Below are 14,069 nucleotides of genomic sequence, written 5' to 3' on the forward strand. Positions count from 1 at the left end.
TGCAGTCCATGATCTGTTCTCTCCAACCTCAATTTCCTCCTTTTTCCCCACCTCAGCATGAGCAGTAAACTTCTGCCATAAGACACAAGCACCCCATCCCACACCCTAAAAGGTTCCAAGAGCTGGACAAACTCCTATTAACCTAAGGATGATAACAAGATTACTAAATAATCCCTTTCCATTCAACTCTGTGCTCAGAATCTTATCATGTGAGTGCTTGAATGTTCACAAAAAAGAGAGGAGAATTTCAAGACGCCAAGGGAATAATACTAGTGCACTTAAGCATGTAGTCTCTATATTTTGAAATTGTATCTGGTATGGTGAATCTTCTCCAGTAATTATGGATCCATGTTTATACATGTCCTATATATGCCCTTATACACCTGTCTTCACCTATATGAACATATATATATATGGGTACATGTGTCCACACACATAAAACACACATCAATTTTAAATGTTCTGCTAAGGCAGCAGTAGAAAGGCACTAAACTAATGATTAGAAATCCTTGTATGTGACCCTATGTAAGTAACTTAGCCCATCTCTCTCTACTTCCATTTATCTTTAAACCTGAATAGACACATGTTCCCACATTCTTCCAAGGACTTTTAAAGACAGGTGAGGGCTGTGCGCCCCCAGAGCGGGATTCCAGTGGCGCAGGCCCGGGATCCCAGGGCGCCGGGGACACAGTCCAAGATCCGTGCTCCCCCTGGGACAGGCGGAGGCCAAGAGGACACAGGGCAGCAGGAAGCTACTGCCACCCGGAAACCCTGAGCTGTGCAGATCGGTGCCCCTGCCTCCGGAGCATCCAAGGCCCTGTGGACTGGGAGCTGGGGTAGTTACTGCAGGAACTGACTCTAGAGCTGGAAAGCTGGCCGCTGCTGGGGTGGTTGTACCTCCTGCTGTCACCTTGTTCTTGGGACTGAACAGGGCCGCCAGGGAGCAGGGGCCTCACAGGATAAACAGCTCCCACTGAGCTGTGCACCCGGCAGGGGGCTGGGTAGCTCCCGCAGGTGCACACACCTGAGAATCAGCACAGCAGGCCCCTCCCCCAGAAGACCAGCTTGAAGGACAGGGGAAGAGCAAGTTCTTGACCAAGCAGGGCTGTAAGTTCCAGGGAAAGTTGAGGGATTTACAGTATATAGAATCAGAGGATACTCCCCCTTGTTTTTTGTTTTCTGTTAGTCCCCCCCCCTCGCTTTTTTTGTTATTTGTCTCTTTTTCTCCTTTTTCCAGTAAAACTTGTTTCTAGCCACTCTGCACTGAGCAAAATGACTAGAAGGAAGAACTCACCACAAAAGAAAGAATCAGAAACAGTACTCTCTCCCACAGAATTACAAAATTTGGATTACAATTCAATGTCAGAAAGCCAATTCAGAAGCACAATTATAAAGCTACTGGTGGCTCTAGAATAAAACATAAAAGATTCAAGAGACTTCATGACTTCAAAATTTAGATCTAATCAGGCCAAAATTAAAAATCAATTAAATGAGATGCAATCCAAACTGGAGGTCCTAACAATGAGGGTTAATGAGGTAGAACAATGAGTGAGTGACATAGAAGACAAGTTGATGGCAAGGAAGGAAGCTGAGGAAAAAAGAGAAAAACAATTAAAAGATCATGAGGATAGGTTAAGGGAAATAAATACAGCCTCTGAAGAAAAAAAATCTACGTTTAATTTGGATTCCAGAGGATGCCTAAAGGGACAGAGGAACAGAAAGTGTATTTGAACAAATCATACCTGAGAACTTCCCTAGCTTGGGAAGGGAAACAGGCATTCACATCCAGGAGATAGAGAGATCCCCCACTAAAATCAATAAAAACCTTTCAGCACCTCGACATTTAATAGTGAAACTTGCAAATTCCAAAGATAAAGAAAAGGTCCTTAAAGCAGCAAGAGACAAGATATCCCTATCCTTTATGGGGAGAAGTATTAGGTTAACAGCAGACCTCTCCACAGAGACCTGGAGGCCAGTAAAGGCTGGCAAGATATATTCAGGGTTCTAAGTGAGAAGAACATGCAGTCAAGAATACTCTATACAGCAGGACTCTCATTCAGAATAGAAGGAGAGATAAAGAACTTCCAAGATAGGCAGAAACTGAAAACATATGTAACCACCAAACCATCTCTGCAAGAAATATTAAGGGGGACTCTGTAAAAGAAAGAGGAAGTCCAAGGAAACGATCCACAAAAACAGGGACTGAAGAGGTATCAGGATGACACTAAATTCATATCTTTCAATAGTAACTCTGAACGTGAATGGGCTTAATGACCCCATCAAAAGGCGCAGGGTTTCAGACTGGATAAAAAAGCAAGACCCATCTATTTGCTGTCTACAAGAGACTCATTTTAGACAGAAGGACACCTACAGCCTGAAAATAAAAGGGTGGAGAACCATGTACCATTCAAAAGTTCCTCAAAATAAAGCAGGGGTATTCATCCTTAGATAAATTAAAGTTAATCTCAAAGACTGTAGTAAGAGATGAAGAGGGACACTATCATACTTAAAGGATCTATCCAACAAGAGTACCTAACAATCATGAATATTTATGCCCCAAATGTGGGAGCTGCCAAGTATATCAATCAATTAATAACCAAAGTTGAGACATACTTAGAAAATAATACACTTATACTTGGTGACTTGACCACAGTGCTTTCTACAATCGATAGATCTTCTAAGCCCAACAGCTTCAAAGAAACGAGAGCTTAAATGAAACACTGGACCAGATGGATTTCACATCTGGTTTTACAGAACTTTACACTCAAACTACTAGAAGTCCTACCTTCAGCAATCAGGCAACAAAAAGAAATAAAAGGTATTCAAAATCGCAAAGAAGAAGTCAAACTCTCCCTCTTCACAGATGACATGATACTATACATAGAAAACCCAGAAGACTCCACCCCAAGATTGCTAGAATTCATACAGCAATTCGGCAGTGTGGCAGGATACAAAATCAATGCCCAGAAATCAGGGTCATTTCTATTGACTAACAATGAGACTGAGGAAAAGGAAATTAAGGAGTCAATCCCATTTACAATTGCACCCAAAAGCATAAGATACCTAGGAATAAACCTAACCAAAGAGGTAAAGCATCTATACCCTAAAAACTACAAAACACTTCTGAAAGAAATTGAGGAAGACACAAAGAGATGGAAAAATATTCCATGCTCATGGATTGGCAGAATTAATATTGTGAAAATGTCCATGCTACCCAGGGCAATTTACACATTTAATGCAATCCCTAACAAAATAACATGAACTTTCTTCAGAGAGTTGGAACAAATCATTAAAAATTCTGCAGAATCAAAAAGACCCCAAATAGCCAGGGGAATTTTAAAAAAGAAACCATATCTGGGAGCATCACAATGCCAGATTTCAGGTTGTACTACAAAGCTATGGTCTTCAAGACAGTGTGGTACTGGCACAAAAACAAACACATAGATCAATAGATCAATGAAACGGAATAGAGAATCCAGAAGTGTACCCTCAACTCTATGATCAACTAATATTTGACAAAGTAGGAAGGACTATCCACTGGGAAAAAAGACAGTCTCTTCAATCAATGGTGCTGGGAAATTGGACATCCACATGCAGAAGAATGAAACTAGACCACTCTCTCACCATACACAAAGATAAACTCGAAATGGATGAAAGATCTAAATGTTAGACAAGATTCCATCAAAATCCTAGAGGAGAACTCAAGCAACACCCTTTTTGAACGTGGCCACAGCAAGTTCTTGCAAGATACATCCATAAAGGCAACAAAATTAATTATTGGGACTTCATCAAGATAAGAAGCTTCTGCACAGCCAAAGAAACAGTCAACAAAGCTAAAAGACAACCTACAGAATAGGAGAAGATATTTGCAAATGACGTATCAGATAAAGGGCTAGTTTCCAAGATCTATAAGGAACTTATTAAACTCACCAGCAAAGAAACAAACAATCCAATCATGAAATGGGCAAAAGACATGAAGAGGAATCTCACAGAGGAAGACATAGACATAGCAAACAAGCCCATGAGAAAATGCTCTGCATCACTTGCCATCAGGGAAATACAAATCAAAACAACATTGAGATGCCACCTCACACGAGTGAGAATGGGGAAAATTAACAAGACAGGAAACCACAAATGTTGGGTAGAATGTGGAGAAAGAGGAACCCTCTTGCACTGTTGGTGGGAATGTGAACTGGTACAGCCACTCTGGAAAACTGTGGAGGTTCTTCAAAGAGTTAAAAATACATCTGCCCTACAACCCAGCAATTGCACTGCTGGGGATTTACCCCAAAGATACAGATGCAGTGAAACGCCGGGACACCTACACCCCGATGTTTATAGCAACAATGTCCATAGCAGCCAAACTGTGGAAGGTGCCTCGGTGTCCATCGAAAGATGAATGGATAAAGATGTGGTCTATGTATACAATAGGTATTACTCAGCCATTAGAAACGACAAATACCCACCATTTGCTTCGACGTGGATGGAACTGGAGAGTATTATGCTGAGTGAAATAAGTCAATCGGAAAACGACAAACAGTATATGGTCTCATTCATTTGGGGAATATAAAAATTAGTGAAAGGGAATACAGGGAAAGGAAAGAAAATGAGTGAAAATATCAGTGAGGGTGACAAAAGATGAGAGACTCCTAACCCTGGGAAACGACCAAGGGGAGTAGAAAGGGAGGTGGGGGGGGTGACTGGCTGATGGGCGCTGTGGGGGGCACCTAGGGGGATGAGCACTGGGTGTTATGCAAAATGCAGGCAAATTGAATTCAAATAAAAAAAATTTTAAAGAAAGGAATATATTAACCAAAGATAAAGCAAAGAAGACTTCCCAAAGGAAGCAATGCTTTAGCTAAGTTTCAAAGGAAAAGAGGAAGGACAAGAAAAGAAGGCAAAGGAATTCCAAATAAAGATGCCACGGTTTATAAAGTCAAAAGAGTGAAATACTTGAGAACCATTTAAGGTAATTGACATATTTAAAGTGAGTGGATCAATCTAGGAATGGAAGGCCACTGCCCTGGATTGTCTCTTCCCTCCTGGAGACCTCTTTCTTCTGGAATTTGGTTGATTATGACCCCTTTACCTAGCCAATAAATGGGAAAGCACTCCAGCATTTGTCTCTCCATTAATTTTTTTTTGGCAAACACACGGAAGGTTTATTTACAATCTCCGTTAATTTTTTTTAAATTTATTTATTTATGATAGTCACAGAGAGAGAGAGGCAGAGACAGAGGCAGAGGGAGAGGGAGAAGCAGGCTCCATGCACCGGGAGCCCGACGTGGGATTCGATCCCGGATCTCCAGGATCGCGCCCTGGGCCAAAGGCAGGCGCTAAACCGCTGCGCCACCCAGGGATCCCCAATCTCCGTTAATTTTTAATCTTCATATATACATATGAAAATTTGGACATATGTATATATGTCCACATCTCCAACTGTGGACATCTCCAATTCAAATTCAATTCAGTACTTGTGAAACTGAATTTTTTATTTTCCTCAGAAAATCATAGGTGTTTCCTACCTCACTAAATGATACCACTTTCCACATCATTGCTCACATAAGAAATACCACAGTATCCTGCATGGCTTCTTTGCTTTCATATGGCATATTGATGCCTTTAACAAATTCTATTAACCTCCTTTAAAATATATCACAAACTGGATCATTTGCCTCCCCCCCCCATCACTTATTCTTCCCTACTGCACTAACCCCCTCCCACCTCCCTCCCCTTTCATTCTGGCTTCCATCAATTTGTTACCTGAAGCAGACAAATGATCCTTTCTAAATCTGATTCTGATCTATCACTCCACTGCTCACAACTACAGTGGATTCCAATCACACACTCACAACTTAATGAATCACATTCACCTAACAGTAAAAGAAACTGTAATCCCCATTTCATAGTTCAACAAAGTGTGGCTCAGATCATGTAATTAATTTTCCAAGGTCACCCATTTTTAAATGATAAAACTAGAATTGGAATCCAAGTTTGGTTTATCTCAAAGTGGTCTAACTCTTACATAATAAAGCTACTCGCACAATTGCAAAGCTTGGTTTCCATTATTTTTTGTTAGTCTTATATGTGTCGCATATCCACAATTTGATGGGACACTTTTCACTCACTCATCAGGACCTGGAATCCTTCTGTCATCCAATCTAACAAGAGAGGGTAAAAAGATACATTCCTTGACAATATATTTATTTCCTTCAACTGTCTATTCATTTTATCCAGGGAGTCTTCTGGTTATTTAGTCAGTTGCTTTAACTGGCACTGTAGATTACTTCCTAGGAATTCCAGTTTCCACACAGAAAAAGAAAAAGGTATCACATTAGGATAATTTATTAAAAAGACAAATAAATCTTATCCTTACATAAGAAGAGAGCAACTAGCCATTTCCCAAGGAGATTTTTCAAATAACTTCTTTCCCACTAACTTATAAAAAGAAAAATATCATTCAACTGTTCAGTTGTCCTCATTCTGTCCCGTTAGTTAGCTCAGATAAGCTGACGATATTTCAAGAGATATTCTTGTGCTTTTATCGGTAATGCTTTAAACCTAACTGAAACCTCCTAAAAAATATGTATCAGTTGTTTGGAGCATAGAATCTTCTTCCCAATTTGAGCAAAGATCACTGGACATTTTATCCCTTCTAACCACATTCCTCATTAAGTCCTAAAATTGGAAAGTGTCCAAGACTGATTGTTGCTTAATTAAATTCACTGGGACTTTCAACAAAAACTCTGAAAATATCTGGATACAGGATTAGGTCAAATCACGTAGAGCCAAAAAGATTAACATAAACAAAATATATAGCATTAGAACCATGATAAGACTAGTGCCAGTCAGGAACAAAATTTCAGCCCAGTCATTTTGTGTAAGGGAAGATTAATTTATCATATATTTCCCCACTTGTCATAGTAAGTTTTCTTTCCTTTTACTTAATAGACAATTTAAGTGAGGTTAGATATTTTATTTACTTACAGATTTAGACATAATCACTATTAAATTATTAATTTATTTAATTTGAAGGTCCCGTTTAATGCCAGGAACCATTCTATGAGGGAGAACATAGCAATTAATGAAATAGGGAGGAAATTTATGCAAAAGGTCCTTCCAGCATGGGCCTGGTATACTCATAATAGAGTCAGACAGCGAATAAGGGGACAACTTACTAAACTAATTATAATTTTCATCAGAGCTAATATAACAAACAAGGTACTTAGGGAGAATTCTACTATGGAGAAGACCTTTCTTCAAAGGTGAAGCTTAGGCTGAGATCCAAAGGATAGAAGGTGGCTACCATCAGGAACACTGTTAAAGGCAGTAAAATTAAATAAACGTGCTAAGTAATTTGTTCTCACTCCAATGATGGTATGACCTACATTCAGAAAAATGCTAAAAATTTCCCCACGATTTTTATTACACTGCTATTGTAAAATGGAATGGTGAATGTAGGCACTCTCATCTTATTCCTGATAAGAGTAGGAAAGTTTTCAACCTTTCCCTCTTGAATGTCATTTTACCCATATTAAATCTGGCCTTTATATGAAGAAGTAAATTCCTTTTGTATCCAGTTTGTTGAGAAGTTTTTTTTTATTTCATTCTCGAAGTGATTTTTACTTTACATTTCCGTATGTTTACAGAGCATCTAATTTCTTGTGCTATTGGCAAAAAGTATGTAAGAATTCTTTAGTATTTTGCAACGTCTTTGGAAGTTTAAATTTATTTTTTAAGATAAATAAGATATGTTATTTTACCTTACTTTGACCGTTCTTCAGTGGACTGTATTTCTTGTCTTTCTTTTTTCTTTTCTTTTCTTTTCTTTTCTTTTCTTTCTTTTTTCTTTTTTTCCTTTTCTTTTCGTCCCTTTTCTTTTTTTTTTTTTGATGTTTATCCTATCCTTTTTATCTCTATCTTTAATTAGCATGCAGCTTTTGGCTTTGAGATATTATAAACAAAAAATACATATAAGTTTCTTATCAATGTATGGAAATAACATATGAATATAGAATTTATATTATTTAAACATTACTTTTCCATTTCCATTTATTGAAGTTCTATTTGCCAACATATAGTATAACACCAACTGTTCATACCTTCAAATGCCCTCCTCAGTGCCCATCACCCAGTTACCCCAACCCCCTGCGCATTTCCCCTTCTGCAACCCTTTGTTCATTTCCCAGTTAGGCGTCTCTCATGGTTTGTCTCCCTGTCTAATTTTTCCCACTCAGTTCCCCTCCTTTCCCTTATAATCTCTTTCACTATTTCTTATATTCCCTATATGAATGAAACCATATGATGATTATCTTTCTCCAATTGACTTACTTCACTCAGCATAATACCCTCCAGTTCCATTCATGTCAAAGCAAATGGTGGGTATTCATCCTTTCTGATGGCTGGGTAATAGTCCATTGTATATATACATACCACATCTTCCTTATCCATTCATCTATCAAAGGACATCAGGGCTCCTTCCACAGCTTGGCTATTGTGGACATTACTGCTATAAACATCGGGGTGCGGGTGAGTGGACTGTGTTTCTTTATGTAAATTGAAGTTTCTTTTTTGTTTCTTTTTTCTTCTATTTATTTAGTTATTCATAGGTTTTTATTTAAATTCTAGTCAGTTAAAAAAATAAAAAAAATTGTAGTCAGGTAACATATAGTATAATGTTTGTTGCAGGAATAGAATTTAATGATTCATCACTTACACACAACATCCAGTGCTCATCACAAGTGCCCTCCTTAATGCCTATCAGCCATCTAACCCATCTTCCCCCCACCTCCCCTCCAGCAGCCCTCAGTTTGTTCTCTATAATTAAGATTATCTTATGGATTTCCTCCCTCTGTTTTTATCCTATTTTGTTTTTCCTTCCCTTCCCCTATGTTTATCTGTTTTGTTTCTTAAATTTCACACATGAGTGAAATCATATGGTATTGTTATTCCTCAAGCTGACCTATTTCCCTTAGCAATATGCAGGATAGCTCCATTAACATTGTTGCAAAAGGCAATATTTCATTCTTTCTGATGGCTGAGTAATATTCCTCTGTGTGTGTGTGTGTGTGTGTGTTTATACATACACACACCACCTCTTCTTTATCCATATGTCAGTCAATGGGCATTTGGGCTCTTTCCATAATTTGGCTATTGCTGATAATGTTGCTATCAACATAAGGTGCAAGTGCCTCTTTGAATCCGTATTTTTGTATCCTTTGGTAAATACCTAGTAGTGCATTTGCTGGGACATAGATTAGTTCACTTTTTAAGTTTCTGAGGAACCTCCATAGTGCTATCCAGAGTGGCTGCACCAGTTTGCATTTCCACCAACAGTGTAAGAGGGTTACCCTTTCTCCACATCCTCTCCAACACCTGATGTTTCTTGTGTTGTTCCTTTTAGTCATCCTGACAGATAAGAGATGATTTTTCATCCTGGTTTTGATTTGTATTTTCCTAATGATGAATGATGTCAAACATCTTTTCATGTATCTATTAGACATCTGGATGTCTTCTCCCCATTTCTTAACTGGATTATTTATTTTGGCAGTGCTCAATTTGAGAAGTCCTTTATGGATTTTGAATACTAACCCAATATCAGATATGTGACTTACAAATATCTTTTCCATTCCAGGGATTGTCTTTTATATTTGTTGACTGTTTCCTTCACTTGCAGAAACTTTTTATCTTGATGAAGTCCCAATGGTTTTGTTTCATTTTGCTTTTATTTCCCTTGCCTTTGGAGATGTGTCTAACAAGAAGTTGCTGCAGCCAATGTCAAAGAGGTCACTGTCTGTGTTCTCCTTTAGGATTTGATAGATGCCTGTCTCACATTTAGGTCTGTCATTCATTTTGAATTTATTTTTGTGTATGGTGTAAGAAAATTGTCCAGTTTCATTCCTCTGCACATGGCTGTCCAGATTTCCCAATATCATTTGTTGAAGAGACTATCACTTTTCCATTATATATTCTTTCCTGCTTTGTTGAAGATTAATTGACCATACAGTAAAGGGTCCATTTCTGGGTTGTCTCTTCTATGCCATTGATCAAGATGTCTGTTTTTGTGCCAGTATTATACTACCTGGATGATTACAGCTTTGCAATATACCCTAAGGTCCGGAATTTTGATGCTTCCAGCTTTGGTTTTCTTTTAAACATTACTTTGGCCATTTTGGGATCTTTTGTAGTTCCATGCAAATTTTAGGATTGTTTATTCCAGCTCTATGAAAAATGCTGGTGGTATTTTGATAGTGATTGCATTGAGTGTGTAGCTTCTTTGGGTAGTACAGTCATTTTAACAATATTTATCCTTCTAATCCATGAGCATTGAATGTGTTTCCATTTTATTGTGTCATCTTCAGTTTCATTCATAAGTGTTCCATATTTTTCAGAGTAGAGATCTTTTACCTCACTGTTAGGTTTGTCCCTAGGCATCCTATGGATTACGGTGCAATTGGAAACGGAATCAATTCCTTTATTTCTCTTTCTCCTGCTTCATTACTGATATGTAGAAATACAAGAGATTTCTGTATGTTCATTTTGTTTATCCTGTAACTTTGTTGAATGTGTGTATCAGTACCAGCAATTTTTTGATGTACTCTTTTTGGGGGGTGTGGGTATTTATATATTTTTTTATTTTTAAGTTCAATTTGCCAACATACAGTCTTTAGGGTTTTCTACATAGACTACCATGTCATCTATGAATAGTGAGTTTGACTCCTTCCTGCTGATATGGATTCCTTTTATTTCTTTTTGTTGTCTGATTCCTGAGGCTAGGGTTACACGTACTATGTTAAATAAGAATAGTGAGAGTGGAAATCCATGTCTTGTTCCTGACCATGGAAGAAAATCTCTCAGTTTTTCCATATTGAGCATTTTTTTACCTTGGGTCTTTCCTATATGGCCTTTTTGATGTTGAGGCATGTTTCTTCTATCTCTACCCTCATGAGGGTTTTTATCAAGAGTGAATTCTTTATTTTGTCAAAAGCTTTTTCTGCATCTATTTAGAAGATCATATATCTCTTGTCCTTTATTTTATTAATGTGGTAGGTCATGTTGTTTGATTTACAAATACCAAACTAACTTTATAGCCCAGGAATAAATCCCACTTTTTGTGGTGAAAAATTCGTTTAATGTACACTTTGATTTGTTCTCCTTGTATCTTATTGAGAATTTTTGTATCCATGTTTCAGGGATATTGATCTGTAATTCTCCCTTTTTAGTGGGGTCTTTGTCTGGTTGTAGAGTCAAGGTGATGCTGGCCTTATAGAATGAGTTAGGAAGTTTTCCTTCCATTTCTATTTTTTGGAAGAGTTTGAAAAGAACAGGTATTAACTCTTCTTTAAATGATTCATAGAATTCCCCTGGGAACCATCTGGTCCTGGACTCTTACTTTTGGGGAGATTTTTGATTTCTGTTTAAACTTCTTTGCTGGCTATGGGTCTGTTCAAATTTTCTATTTCTTCCTGTTTCAGTTTTGGTGGTTTATATGTTTCTAAGAATTTTTCCATTTCTTCCAGATTGCCAAATTTGATGCCATATAATTTTCCCTAATATTCTTTTATATTTGGTTATATTTCTGTGGTGTTGGTTGTGATATATCCTCTTTCACTCATGATTTTATTCATTTTGGTTCTTTCTCTTCTTTTTGATAAGTTAGCAATGTATTTATCAATTTTATTAATTTTTTCAAAGAACCAGCTCCTGATATCATTGGTCTGTTCTACTGGGGCTTGGGGAGGGGGCTGGGGGTTTTTTTTGTTTATATATAATTTATTTTTACTCTAATCTTTCTTATTTCCCTTCTTCTGCTGGCTTGAGTCTTTATTTGCTGTTCCTTTTCTACTTCCTTCAGGTGCAAGCTAAGGTTGCATATTTGAGATTTTTCTTACTTCTTGAGGAAGGCCTGTTTTGCTATATACTTCGCTCTCCTGACTGCTTTTGCTGCATCCCAAAGATTTTGGATGGCTATGTCTTCATTTTCACTTGCTTCCATGTATTCCTTAAATTTCTAGTTAACCTATTCATTTTCAGTAGGATGTTCTTTAATCTTCGTGCATTACTGTACTTTCCAAATTTTTCCTTGTGGTTGACTTCAAGTTTCATAGCACTGTGGTCAGAAAATAGGCATGGTATGATCTCAATGCTTTTGTACCTGTTCAGGCCTGATTTGCAACCTAATATGTGATGTATTCTATAGGATGTCCCATGTACACTCAAAAAGAATGTGTATTCTGCCGCTTTAGGATGAAATGTTCTGAATATATCCCTTAAGTCCATGTGGTCCAGTGTGTCATTCAAAGCCTTTGTTACCTTCTTGGTTTTCTGCTTACATGATCTGTCCACTGCTGTAAGGTGGGTGTTAAAGTCCCCTATTATTACTATGTTGTTATCAATGAGTTTCTTTATTTTCTCATTAATTTTTCACAATGAGAAACTTGCACTCATAACCCAAAGTCAAGACCTGAGCTGAAATCAAGAGTCTTATGCTTAACCAACTGAGCCACCCAGGTACCCCAGGCCACTTTATTATGATATAGTCCCCTTCTTCATCTCTTATTACAGTCTGAAGCTTAAAATCTAGTTTATCTGATATAAGTATGACTACTCCAGCCTTCTGCTGGTGTCCATTAGCATACAAGATGGTTCTCAACCCCTCATATTCAATCTGCAGGTGTCTTTAGTCCTTCAATCTGCAGGTCTAAAATAAGTCTCTCAAGGGGTTAAGATGGTGGAGGAGTAGAGGGACCCTAAGTTTTTAGCATCCCTCAAATTCAACTAGATAGTTATCAAATCTTTCTGAACACCCAAGAAATCAATCAGAGATCTAGGAAAACAAATGTTGTAAGTCTACAAGTAGAAAAGGGACCACTGCTTGGAAGGTACAGGTATGGAGAATTGATCCTTCAATCCCACGTGATAGCTGAGGATGTGGTGGGGGGAAACTTGCTTAAGGAGGCTACTGTGAAATATTATGACAAGTGGAGTGCAAAACTGAACCTTTTAGAAGTGGGCTACAGTGAGGAATGTGCCAGGACTCAAGGTGCCTAAGTGGTGAACTGGGGAAGAATCCCAGGTGTGACAGCATGGTCTTAGGAACCCCATGGTTGCAAGAAGAATGGTTGGTGCCTGCATGTGGTAGAATTCCCGGGCATAGGAGTGAGGAGGCTGGTATGGAACAGTGAGTGTAGGTGCCCGCTTTCTGCTCTGTGTTCCAATAAGCTACAAACTTCTCTGAGATCATGTGACCACTTTCCTGCAAAAGACAGAAGCATGGCCAGACACCCCCGCACCCCAGAAGGAACAGCGCAAGTCCGTGCCATGGAGGTCCATAGCTTTTGGTTTTGAAACTCCTTACATGCCTGAGATAAAAACACTCAGTCACAGGCCAGGTGAACACAGAGTTCTGACAGAAACTGGGATAAAAGAGTGACTAATCGATTCTCTGTGAGGGCTTACTGGAATTGGGGGCAGGAATTTTCAGCTCTGGAGCAAGAGAGAGGGCACAGCCGTATTCATCCTGCCCATCAGTGCTGAAATCCTTCAGGGAGAAACAAGAAATAGATTCTCAATTCTATGGTCAATCTTCAACAAAGCAGGAAGAATATCCAAGGGAGGAAAGACAGTCTTTTCAACAAATGGTGTTGGGGAAATTGGGCCACATACAGAAGAATGAAACTGAACCACTTTCTCACACCATACACAAAAATAAATTCAGAATGAATGAAAGACCTCAATGTGAGACAGGAATCTATCAAATCCTAGAGGAGATCACAGGCAGCAACCTCTTTGACATTGGCTGCAGCAACTTCTTGTTAGATACAGCAAGGGAAATAAAAGCAAAAAAAAAAAAAATTACCTCACAACAACAACAACAAACTATTGGGAGTTCAACAAGATTGAAAGCTTCTGCAGGTGAAGAAAACAATAAAAAAACTGAAAGGCACTATATGGAATGGGAGGTGACCTTCACAAGTGATATATCAGATAAAGGACTAGTATCCAAAATCTACAAAGGACTCATCAAATTGAACACCTAAAAAAAAAAAAATTCAGTCAAGAAGTGGGCA

This window comes from Nyctereutes procyonoides, unplaced genomic scaffold (genome assembly GCF_905146905.1).
Source record: "Nyctereutes procyonoides isolate TBG_1078 unplaced genomic scaffold, NYPRO_anot_genome, whole genome shotgun sequence".
Classification (NCBI taxonomy): domain Eukaryota; kingdom Metazoa; phylum Chordata; class Mammalia; order Carnivora; family Canidae; genus Nyctereutes; species Nyctereutes procyonoides.